This window comes from Jaculus jaculus, chromosome 1, assembly GCF_020740685.1.
Source record: "Jaculus jaculus isolate mJacJac1 chromosome 1, mJacJac1.mat.Y.cur, whole genome shotgun sequence".
In the NCBI taxonomy this organism is placed as follows: domain Eukaryota; kingdom Metazoa; phylum Chordata; class Mammalia; order Rodentia; family Dipodidae; genus Jaculus; species Jaculus jaculus.
Genome location: NC_059102.1, coordinates 126037661 through 126049679, shown reverse-complemented (window position 1 = coordinate 126049679; position 12019 = coordinate 126037661). Strand labels below are relative to the sequence as shown.

At 45.2% G+C, this 12019-nt stretch overlaps 1 protein-coding gene across 4 annotated transcripts in view; it reads left to right on the top strand.

Annotated features, from left to right (window-relative positions):
- Garnl3 (GTPase activating Rap/RanGAP domain like 3) overlaps positions 1-12019 on the top strand; it is a 204984-nt gene that overhangs the window by 35442 nt on the left and 157523 nt on the right. The window lies entirely within an intron of this gene.

Sequence of the window (12019 nt, the reverse complement as noted above, 5' to 3'; positions counted from 1 at the left end):
GTAAACTTTAAAACTTGTGTGGGGAAAGAGAAAGACTATATGACATCATGGTGGTGAAGAATTTTATATGTCAGAAAAACAAGGACCATAAAAGGAAAGACTGAAAATATCTACATTAGAGTTGAAAATTTTCAGCCTGATCAAAGATACCAGGAACAAAAGAAAAAGCACTTTCTGGAAGACTTCTGTAATTTATTAACCTAGAAAAGGTTGATATTCAAAATATATCGAGCCTACAAAGCCATTAGAGAAAGAAAAGTAGGGCTGGAGAGATGGCTTAGCATTTAAAGCGCTTGCCTGCAAAGCCTAAGGACCCAGGTTCGATTTTCTAGTACTACATAAGCCAGATGCACAAGGGGGTACATGCATCTGGAATTTGTTTGCAGTGGCTGGAGGCTCTGGTGTGCCCATTATCTCTCTCTCCCAAGTAAAGAATGAAAGAAACGAAAAAGAACAGTAAGAGAATTGGCAAACAGGCAAGAGAATTAGGATAGGCAAATCATGAAAAAGGGAGAGCAGATAGTCAGCTTAGGAAAAGATGTTCTGAGGGATCCAGGGACATGCAAGTTAAAACCACAACTCATGGCATCCTGTTCACACTGGCCAGTGGGATGTGGAACAAAAAGAAGGCCTGAGCTGCTCAGAGGAGAGGGAACTGGAAAGGAGATTTAGCACTAGGTAGGAAAATAACAGTGCACACAGCATGACCATACAGTTGCACTCCTGATTATACAATCTCGGGCTTTAATCACTCCTTCAAGGAGACATGTAAAAGGATATGTATTACAGCATTGTTTAAAAGTTGGAAATGGGCTGGAGAGATGGCTCAGTGGCCAAGACACTTGCCTTCAAAGCCTAACAACCAAGGTTTGATTCCCCAGTACCCACATAAAGCCAGATGCACAGGGTGGCACATACATCTGGAGTTCATTTGCAGCACCTAGAGGCCTGATATACTCATTTTGTCTGTCTCCGATCTCTCTCTGCTTGCAAATAAATACATAAAAATATTTTTAAAAGTTGGAAACAACAGAAGCATCTGGCAGTGAGAGTGAAGGAACCCTGGAGAAGTGAAAGGGACACTGTGTAGTAGAGTCAGTGAATGAACTGGAGCTGCAGGTGTCCCCAGGTATAAATCTACAAGTCTGCTATTCAGCCAAGAAAGCTAGTTGTAGGAAAGTATGCACTGTCAGGGATTCATGTGTGTACAAAATTAAAACATGGGCTGGAGAGATGACTTACTGGCTAAGGTGCTTGTCTGCAAAGCCAAAGAACCCAGGTTCAATTCCCCAGGACCCACATAAGCCAGATGCACAGGGTGGTGCATGCGTCTAGACTTCGTTTGCAGGGCTAGAGGTCCTGCCATGCCCATATTCATTCATTCATTTCCCCTCCCCCTCACTCCCTCACTCCCACACTCACTCTCTCTCTCTCTCCCTCTCTCTCTCTCTCTCTCTCTCTCTCTCTCTCTATATATATATATATATATATATATATATATATATATATATGTATGTATATGTATGTATATGTATATATATGTATATGTATGTATATGTATATGTATGTACACCTGCTTCTCTTTCTCTCTCCCTCTCAAATAAAAAGAAAAAGAAAACATGCTAAGCTGTGTAGTGTGTTGCACAGGTTGTAGACATATGCAACGGTGTTCAGGAAGTGCAAGCCCAGTTAGTTCATAACTATGTCAAGGGAGTGAGAGATGAAAATGAGGTCACAGAGAGGCTCACAAACATCTCAAATGTCTTTAGTGTTTGCAATGTAATTCTTTATCATTCTTCATCTGAAAACACTTTATAATAAAACAACTCAAAGGGAAAAGTCCAGATGATTCTGACATTGAGCTAATTTTGAGAACCTAGAATCAGTGTTTCTCAACTTTCAGTTGCATTTACATCCTAGGAGAGTTGTAAGAATGCTGCGTTCTTGTGGGGGGTACTGGTGTGTGGGGGTGTGTATGTGTGTGTATGCGGTGTGGTGTGCACAGATGCACATACAGAGAACATCATGTGTTCCCCTCCATCCCTCATCAGCATGTTGCCTTGAGATAACCTCACTGATTCTGAAGTGTACTGTTTTTGTGAGCCCAATGAGGCTCACTGGTCTCTGCTCCCCACCAGACTGGGGTTGCAAATGTGCATGGCCATGCCCAGCTGTGTATGTGGGTGCTGAGGAAACAAACTGAAACAGGCTCAGGCCCACCTCCAGCCCTCATGCCTACGTGGGAAGCACTCTTAACCCACTGAACAATCTCTAGGCAAAATCCTTCATTTCTAACCAGCTCAGGTACAGGGACCACACTGAGAGTAGCAGGGGCACAGTGACCTTGGTGTTCTGTAATTCTGGCTGCCTGGGCACTGTGAAGGAGAAGCCACACTGGATAATGTGTCTGTTTAGAGTCCGGCGCAGTTAGGAGCAGATCTTGTGAATTGCAGATGGGAAATGTTGAGAGCCTGGGGAGACAGGCTTTGGAGGGATTTCCTCAGAGGAGATCTGCAGGTGCTTAAGGGAAGTGGGCAGCAACATATGGCATTGGTTGGTTTTTATCTTCAAGTTTCTTTTGAGCGCTTATGATCTTGCATTTATAGATTGCATGTGAAGCAGTGTCTCTCCAAACCAAATTATATTCTTGAGTTAGGGAAACGTCCTTGTCTTGACCTTTCAGAAAAGGAGAAGCCAGTGTTCATTAGCAAGAAGGGAAGGCAGGGGTGGGGAGCAGGTGTGCAGACATTCTCCTTCACAGAAGCCATTTTGTAGGCAGTGTCCCCAAGGTCTCCAGATACTGGGTCTCGAGCTGAGCGGGGTGTGACAGGTCTCCCAGGCTTTGTTTGTACTGGAAGAGTGTTTTACAAAGAATCAAACGTACTATAAATATGCGTGTTTTGTGTACACACCTTGAGAAGTCCCACAGACTTTGGGTTTCATTCTCCCTCTGCACTGTAAGCTCTGGGAGAACAGGGCATGCCTCTCTGGCTTAGCACCTGGCACACTGCCTGGTACCTTGGACATGCTTAATAACCATTGTGTTCACTGAATAAGTGAAAGAATTCCAAATCAGAGACGTACTTATGATTAAGCTTTTTCTTTGAGATGGAGTCTTGCTAGGTTGCCCACACTGGCCTTGAATTGCTGGGCTCAAGCAGTCCTCCTGCCTTAGTCTTCCAGTAACTGGAGCAGTTGGCATGTGCCACTGCACTCAAACTTTTAAAAAAAGTATTTCATTTATTTGAGAGTAAGAGAGAGAAAAAGAGGCAGATAGAATGGGCGTGCCAGGGCCTCCAACCACTGCAAATGCATGTGCCACCTCATGCATCTGGTTTTACATGGGTACTGGGGAATCAAAGCTGTGTTCTTAGGCTTCGCAGGCAGGTGCCTTAACTGCTAAGCCATATCTTCAGCCCCTGCACCCAACTTTTAATTAAACTCTTTATTTTGACATATAATTATAGATTCATTTGCAATTATAAGAAATAACACAGAGGGAGCCCATATGCCCTTTCTGGGTTTCTACCAAAGGTAACATCTTCCATAGCCACAGTACAGTACCACTTCCAGAAATTATTGATTCAACGCATTCATCTTAACTTAGATTTCCCCAGTTCACATACAATTTGATCACTTGCATAAATAGATGATGGTATTTCACAGGGCCCCTTCTGTTACCTTGTGATAAACAGCCTACCCTTTACCTCTGTGGTTTGTCATTTCAAGAATGTTACAGAGGGCTGGAGAGATGGCTTAGTGGTTAAGGCACTTGCCTGTGAAGACTGAGAACTCATATTCGAATGTCAGGTCCCATATAAGCCAGATGCACAGTGACGCAAGTGCTCAATGTTGCTCAAGCGCACAAGGGGTGCACGTGTCTTGATTTCATCTGTGGCAGCTGAAGGCCCTGGTGCACTCATGTTCTCTCTCTGTCAAAATAAAAAGAATGTTATAGAAGTGCAGTCATACAGGATGAGATCTTTGGGGTTGGCTAAGCCCACTCAGCATAGCTCTCTGGATATTCACCCCAATTGCTGTTTATAGCAGTTGTGTGCTCCTTTTAGTTGCTGAGTAGTATTCTGTAATGTGAATGTGCTTCTCGTTCCCCTGGAAGGACATCTGGGTTGTTTCTAGTTTGGGGCTGTTATGAACCAACCTACAAACAGTTTTTATACATGTTTTTGTGCACATAGTGTTTTTGTTCTTCTGGAATAAATACTCCAGAGTTCTAATGCTGGGTCATATGAAAACTACTCACTTCCTCTCATTAGAAACTGCTGTTTTTCCATTCCTATTCACAGTGAGCAAGTGTCTGGTCTCTGCACATCCTCTCTAGCATTTGCAATGGCCACCAGTTTTTATTTTAGAGTGCCCACTTTAAAGGCTGAGGCAGATACCATTAGTGAGAGGAACCTTGCAGTGAAGTACTGTGAGACTGTTAACACTAGAGAACCAGGCACGTTCCAGAGCACATGTCTGTCAGAAACAGAAGGAGCTCATAAGCGCTATGGGAGGAACACATTCCAAATGTGATGTGATGTGAATGTGATTCCTGACCTGAAGGACTATCTGACCTTATTTAATGGGAGGTAAGGGAAGCAGGAAAACGGAGGCAGAAATCCACCTGTGTTCAGAAAGAGCAGAGAGAAGCCTACAGGACAGGCACTGTGTAAGATGCCTTGGGGTATGGTGATGCTCAAGACAGATGAAGTTCTTGACAGAATAACTAGCACATATTTAAGATTTACTAAGCCATCTGTTGAGCTAAATACCTTATGGTCTATTTTAATTCCCCCGACCAAGACAGATACTGTTTCAATCCCATGTTACAGATGAGATCACAGAAGTAGTGAGTGATGGAGCTGAGTTTCAAATCTAAGACTATCTGACCACTTTTTTAGTTGGGACAGCTTGATAAGGGTGAAGGGTAAACTTAAGATCTTGGTATGAGGAGCAAGTGGTACTGGAACACCCCAGAAACATGGTAGAGGAGCAGAGAGCTATCTGAGGAATTCTAAGAATTAAGGGGCTTTGGTTTCTTGGATCCAGTCATTCTTTTTTTTTTTTTTTTTTTTCTTTTAGGTAGGGTCTCACTCTGGCCCCGGCTGACCTGGAGTTAAGTATGAAGTATCAGGGTAGCCTTGAACTCACAGCAATCCTCCTACCTCTGCTTGCCGAGTGCTGGGATTAAAGGCGTGCGCCATCATGCCCAGCTGGATCCATTCATTCTAGAAATCTTCCTGCTTGCTTTCTACCTTCTGATGCCTTCAAAGGATGACAGAGGGCTGAAGAGATGGCTCAGTACTTAAGGCACTTGCCTGCAAAGTCTTAACAACCCAAGTTCAAAACCCCTGTACCCACGTAAAGCCAGATGCATAAGGTGGTGCATGTGTGTGCAGTTTGTTTGCAGCACCTAGAGGCCTTGGTGTGCCCATTCCCTCTCCCTCTTCCTCCCTCCCTCCCACTCTCTCTCTTCCTCTCACTTGCTCTCTCTCTCTCTCTCTCTCTCTCTCTCTCTCTCTCTCTGTGTGTGTGTGTGTGTGTGTGTGTGTGTATGTGTTTGTGCTTACAAATAAATAAAAATTATTTTAAAACAAGAGGACAGGGCTATAGAGATGGCTTAGTGGTTAAGCACTTGCCTGTGAAACCTAAGGACCCCGATTCAAGGCTTGATTCTCCAGAACCCACAATAGCCAGATGCACAAGGGGAGCACATGTCTAGATCATTTGCAGTGGCTGGAGGCCCTGGCATACCCAGTCTCTCTCTCTCTCTTTTTTTTTTTTTTTTTAATTTTTTTTTGAATTTAGTTATTTGAGAGCGACAGACACAGAGAGAAAGACAGAAAGAGGGAGAGAGAGAATGGGCGCGCCAGGGCTTCCAGCCTCTGCAAACGAACTCCAGACGCGTGCGCCCCCTTGTACATCTGGCTAACGTGGGACCTGGGGAACCGAGCCTCGAACCAGGGTCCTTAGGCTTCACAGGCAAGCGCTTAACCGCTAAGCCATCTCTCCAGCCCCCCAGTCTCTCTCTATCTGCCTCTTTCTCTCTTTCTCTGTCACTTTCAAATAAATAAATAAAAATAAACAAAAATATTTTAAAAAACAAGAGGACAGAATTCTTCCATGTTACCATTAGCCTTTAATCCCAGCACTCGGGAGGCAGAGGCGGGAGGATCACCATGAGTTTGAGGCCTCCCTGAGACTGCATAGTGAGTTCCAGGTCAGCTTGGGCTAGAGTGAGACCCTCTCTTGAAAAACCAACCAAAAAAAGAAAAAGAAAGAAATTAATGTATAATTACATCTGCTTTTCTGTGCCACTTGGTGTATGTATCTTGGAAGGTGAAACAGCTGGTCTCTTATATGCCCTCAGCTCTTCTAGTACCTGCTAGGAGACCCTGGGCTCCCTCCAAGCCTGACCTGTAGTCTGGCTCTGGTGAAAAGCTTCTAAAGCCCTCAGTAGATGGATCCTTCCATCTGTTTCCTCCTGCCTGCTTGTTGCAGGCCTTACACTAGAGCTTTGACATTGAACTCTCCTGCTGGGATTCAGAAAACTGTGTGGGTCTTCTCAGAGTCTCTCTGCTGATCCAGGCTGAGGTCTTATGGTTGCTGTTGACTTTAACCCTTCTGCTAGGACTGGGAACCATGGGACCTGGCTGGGTGGGATCTGGCCAGTTGTGATCTTGGGCCCGCTGAGAGAGGACTATGTCACTTCAGTGTGCTTCCCTTTAGTGGGCCGCCTGACGTGCCCCCTCTTCCCCCTTGTTTTCTTCTTTGACTCTTAAGATGACATGATCATGCTTTCTAGGAACCTGACCAAGGAGGTGGCAGTTTGTCTAGCTTTTGTGTGGAGCAGAAGGCTTTGCTCCAATCCCAGGCTATATATGGAGACTGAGCATGGAGGTCCCCTGCACACTGGATGCATTCGATGTGTGACCCAGCATCACATATCAATCTGCTGAAATAGAAGTGTTTCTATTTAGAGCCTGGACCGCATGGCAAGAGGAAGCTGGAAGCTCCCTGGTTCCCCTAGACACCTGCCTAGTTCTGGAGCTAGGCTTTAGCCAGGCTTCACTGTCTTTTCCCCTGTTATGACAACAGAGGTCCCCAGTGTTTTCTGGGTGAGATCACCCTGCTTGGAAGAGAGGAGTGTTCCCCTCAGCCCTGTCCCAGCAAGCCTACTTCTTGGACCCAGTCCTCCCTTACTGCTACAGGATAGGAAAAAGAGATTAAAAAAAAAAAATCTAGCCCAGCATGGTGGTGCATGCCTTTAATCCCAGCACTCGGGAGGCAGAGGTAGGAGGATTCTTGTGAGTTTGCGGCCACCCTGAGAATACAGAGTGAATTCTAGGTCAGCCTGAGCTAGAGTGAGACCCCGCCTCGAAAAACCAAAAGAAAAGAAAATCTTTAAAAAGTTAATAATTGGGCTGGGGAGATTGCCCATTGGTTAAAGGCACTTACAAAGCCTGCTGGCCTGGGTTGGAGTCCCTAGTACCCATGTAAAAGCCAGGTGCACAAAGTGGTATATGTGACTGGAGTTCATTTGTAGTAGCAAGAGGTCCTAGCACACCCTTGCTTGCTTGCACATGCTTTCTCTCAAATAAATATTTTTTTAAGTTAATGATCATTGGTCCAGAGAGATGGCCTAGTAAGGTGCTTGCCTATAAAACCTAAGGATCCAATTCAACCCACCAGATCCCCGTAAGCCAGATGCACAAGGTGACAGATGTGCAAGGTCACACATGCACACAAGGTAGGTCATGCATCTGGAACTCAATTACAGTGGCTTGAGGCCCTGGTGTGCCAACTCTCTCTCTGCCTCCCCCTCCCCGTCTTGTTCCCTTGCTTATTCTCGCTCTCTCATTTAAAAAAAAAAAAAAGGGCCAGTCTGTTGGGCTTGCCTCAAAAAAAAGAAAAGTTAATCATTATTAATGCCAAACTTCTCTTCCCAGATTGCTCTAAAAAACTTGAGAGGAATGCATATTAATAATAGAAACAGTCATAATAGCTAACATTCAGAGCAAATTTCCTGTAATAAGCATTATACTTAGTATGTTATCAGCTTTTCCTTATTGATTGTTTATAATCCTATTAAGCAGGGGCTATTTCCAGCCACGGTGTAGAGATGAGGTAACTAGTGTCCAGTGAGGCCAAGAACCCAGGTCTGTGGCTGTGGCTGAGCTCTTGAGGACACCATGCACATCCCCTGCTGGTGGACACCTTGACCTCGGCTCTGGTGTTCCCTTTAGAAGTGCTTCAGCATGACAGCAGGTTTCCCAGGGATCCCACAGGCATCTGGGAGAGTGGTAGTTTTCAAAGCATCATCTGTGGGCCACCTGCAACAGAATTCCCTCAGCTAGGATCACAGATGGACTGAACACAGCCTCTGGGAACAGGGCCAGGGAATGAGCATTTTTGCTAAGCCCCCTCATACAGTCAAGAGTTTTCATGAATGCAGGGAGTCACCATGTATGAGTAGGCTAGAAACTAACTTAGGACTTTGTGAGACTGCTACAGGACATGACAAAGTTTTCACCCATGTAGCTTGGAGCTTGTGGGCCATCAGGATTTCTTTTTTTTTTTTTTTAATTTTATTTATAACTTCCATAAATATAGATAATATACTGTGATCATAATTTCTTCCTACCACTCCTCTCCCCCTCTACCGAATCCTTCTTTCTAACTAGTCTCTCTTCTATATTGATATCATTTTTTTCCTCTTATTATGCAGGTCTTATGTAGGTAGTGTCAGCCACAGTAAGTTCATGAATATTCAGGTCACTTTGTATCTGGAAGGCAGCATTGTAAGCAGGCCTACCCTTCCTTTGATTTCTACATTCTTTCTGCTGCTGCTTCTGCAATTTTCCCTGAGCCTTGGAGTGCATGATAGAGTCTCAGTGCTGAACACTTTACTGTCACTTCTTCTCAGCATTTTGTCCAGTTTTGATTCACCCCAGGTAGTCACTGCCAATGAAAAGAGAAGATTCTTTAACCAAAAGTGAGAGCAGCATTAATATATGGGCATAGGGGCTAGAGAGATTTCTAAGTGGTTAAAGGTGTTTGCTTACAAAGCATGCTGGCCATGGGGTTCAGTTCCCCAATACCCACATAAAGCCAGATGCACAAAGCGATGCATGTATCTGGTGTTGGTTTGCAGTGTTAAGATGCCCTGGCATGCCCATTCTCTCTCTCTCTCTCTCTCTCTCTTTCTGTCCTTGAAAATAAATAAAAATATTTTAAAAATAAAAAATATATGAGCATAAACATAAGTGTTTAGAGGGCAGTTTGGTGGGCATAATACATATGTTTAGCCAGACAATAGTCATTATTCCTCTAGAGCTTATCATCTCCTCAACCATAAGCTTTTGACTAGGTTTTCAGAACCAGGCATGAATTCCCTCCCATGGAGTGGGCCTCAAATCTAATCAGAGAGCAATTGATTTTCTCCAAAACAGATATGACACCATTGCTGGCTAGCTTGTGAAGTTCATGGGGTCCACTGCTGGTTAAGACCACCAATGGCTTTTCTCCTCCCAAAGGCTGTGTGCTGCAGAGCTCTTTCCAGCATCCTGACAACTAGTTACTAGGAAGCTTCCAGCTCAGCTCCAGCTTGATTGTTCAATGACCTGCAACTTAAGCATGTGTAGTCTTACCATCTACTTCTGGTGGCAACCAAGAGCCTTGGCAATGACCTGTAATGTTTTAGGGGCATCAGGGGCCTTCCTGGGCAACAACTCGCTAGAAGGTATCCTACTCTTGGCACTGAAATTTTTCTAATAACAAGCTGTGGCTTCTGGCCAAAATATTATCCACCTCCACAGGATACTTCTGCCCAAACTCTCTCTTTTTTAGCATATATATTATTAGCTAGCAAAGAAGTAGGTTTCCATATGGCTTATTCATAACATCTTAGATTTTGATTAACCCTCCTTTCACTACCCATCTCCTCTCCTCCAGCCACTGGATCTCTTTTGGAAGTACTTGTATCTACTGTTGTAATGCCAAAGCACCCATGGATAATCCACCGTCAAGAACACTGCTTTCCACACAGGCCATGGCTGGCCTAGGCCACAGTTTGCCATTCTCTGAGACAGAGTCATCCTGGTCTGTCAGCCTTCTATGTCCCCCTCTGGGAGCGATTCTTACACGACTGTCCATTATCTAAGGAAGCTATATTGGTGAAGGTGAAGTTTCCTGTTGTTCCAGGCATAGTGATTTAGGCCTATAATTCCAACTACTCAGAAGGGTAAAGCTGGAGGACCTCATGCACAAGGCTAACTTAGGCAATTTATCAAGGTCCTGTCTCAAAATAAAAAGTAAAAACCAGGGCTGGAAAAATGGCTTAGTGGTTAAAGCACTTGCCTGCAAAGCCAAAGAACCCAGGTTTGATTCCCCAGGACCCACATAAGCCAGATGCACAAGAGGCACATGTGTCTAGAGTTCGTTTGCAGTGGCTGGAGGCTCTGGTGTACCCATTCTCCCTCTCCCTCCCCCCCTCAAATAAATACAGGAAAAAAAATTTTTTTTAAGTAAAAGCCAAGCTAGGGACATAGCTCAGTGATAGATCACTTGTTGAGCATGCATGACGCCCTAGGTTTAATCCCAAATAGCACAAAAATAATTTTTAAATACCTATTATGATAAACTATTTTATGCTATTTTTCACTCATAACACAGCCCAATGAGGGTAATCCTAGTTGGAATCGTCTCTGTGGCCATTGAAGACGAAACACCCTCCATGTTGGTGTTCTACCCCTCGGGGTCTTCTGGTATCTCTCCATTCAGCCAGTGGATGAAGAATCAGAGCACAGGATTGATTGTGGGAAACATTCCCACCCAACTGGAGGACAGGCAGATACCCATTACACCCACTTCATTTCATTAGCTATGAGGATTCTTGTTCTGGCTCCAAAAACTGTGATTTATGAAACTATGAGGCCCTTGATCCCTGGATTCCCTCCCATCTTTGCTTAAAACCCACCTAGTTCTTTCTCGAGCTTTAAAAAAATTACCAAAGTGGGCCAGTAGGAGTCAGCATATGATGTAACTGTGATTCTGTCTGGTTTCTTTTCCAAGAGCCACAGCCTGGAAGGTCCATGGTCCCACCTTCTACATTAGTGAAGGTGTGGCTTTTACCCAGTAGTTCGCTACTGTGCAGGGCTTGTCACTGTCTTACCAGCCTCCGAGATCAGCTTTCTCACCAGCCACAGCCTGTCCACTAATCCTGGGCCAGGAAGTTCACATGGTTGTGATGGTGGCGCCCAATAGAAGATGCTGCCTTCTGTGTTAGTTCAGGTAACACAGTGGCTTTCCTGGGTACACGCTTCCTTCTCATCCCAGTTCAGATGCACTTGGTGGTGTGCCCTTCACCATGAAATACAGAAATTCAGGTTTCTGTACTTTGACACTTGGTCCAGTGCTAGATCTTGAGAGTCTCCCCAACTGGCTGGCCACCAGAAAGGTGACCACACCACACCTCCCGGGGTGTACACCTTGGCAGTGTCACACACCACTTTTGCCCCATTCTGTCTTGACCGGGGCTAGGTTACGTGGTCTCACAGACCCCAAAGAGGAGGAGGCAGCAGATGAGTCCAGCAGTGAGCCCAAGGAAAAGGGGCAGGTTTGTCATTGCAGTGCACATAGCAGCACTGGCCTTGTGGGCCAGGCCTGCCTAGACTGGGAGATCAACGACCATGGACCATCAGGGAGGCTGGCAGCAGAGAGCCTAGCCTACCTTGGTACTTGAAAAGATGCTGTCAGCCTGCCTCTGGGAGACCACAGGGCGGCCATGCTGGCGGAGTTCGCCCCTGTAACCTGTGGAAGGTGGGGACCTAGTAAGATCAGAAGATATGCAGTGCCTTCCTAAAGGCAGCAGCAAGCATTGATTGCATCTCCACAGCTAGGTAGTGGGCCAGACACTGGACCAGGGAGAGATCAAAACCCTATGTGGAACTTTGAGTGATCCCCTCCACTGGGCACCCCTGTGCTGGATGTCTGGGTAGGGAGGGCTTTGACATGG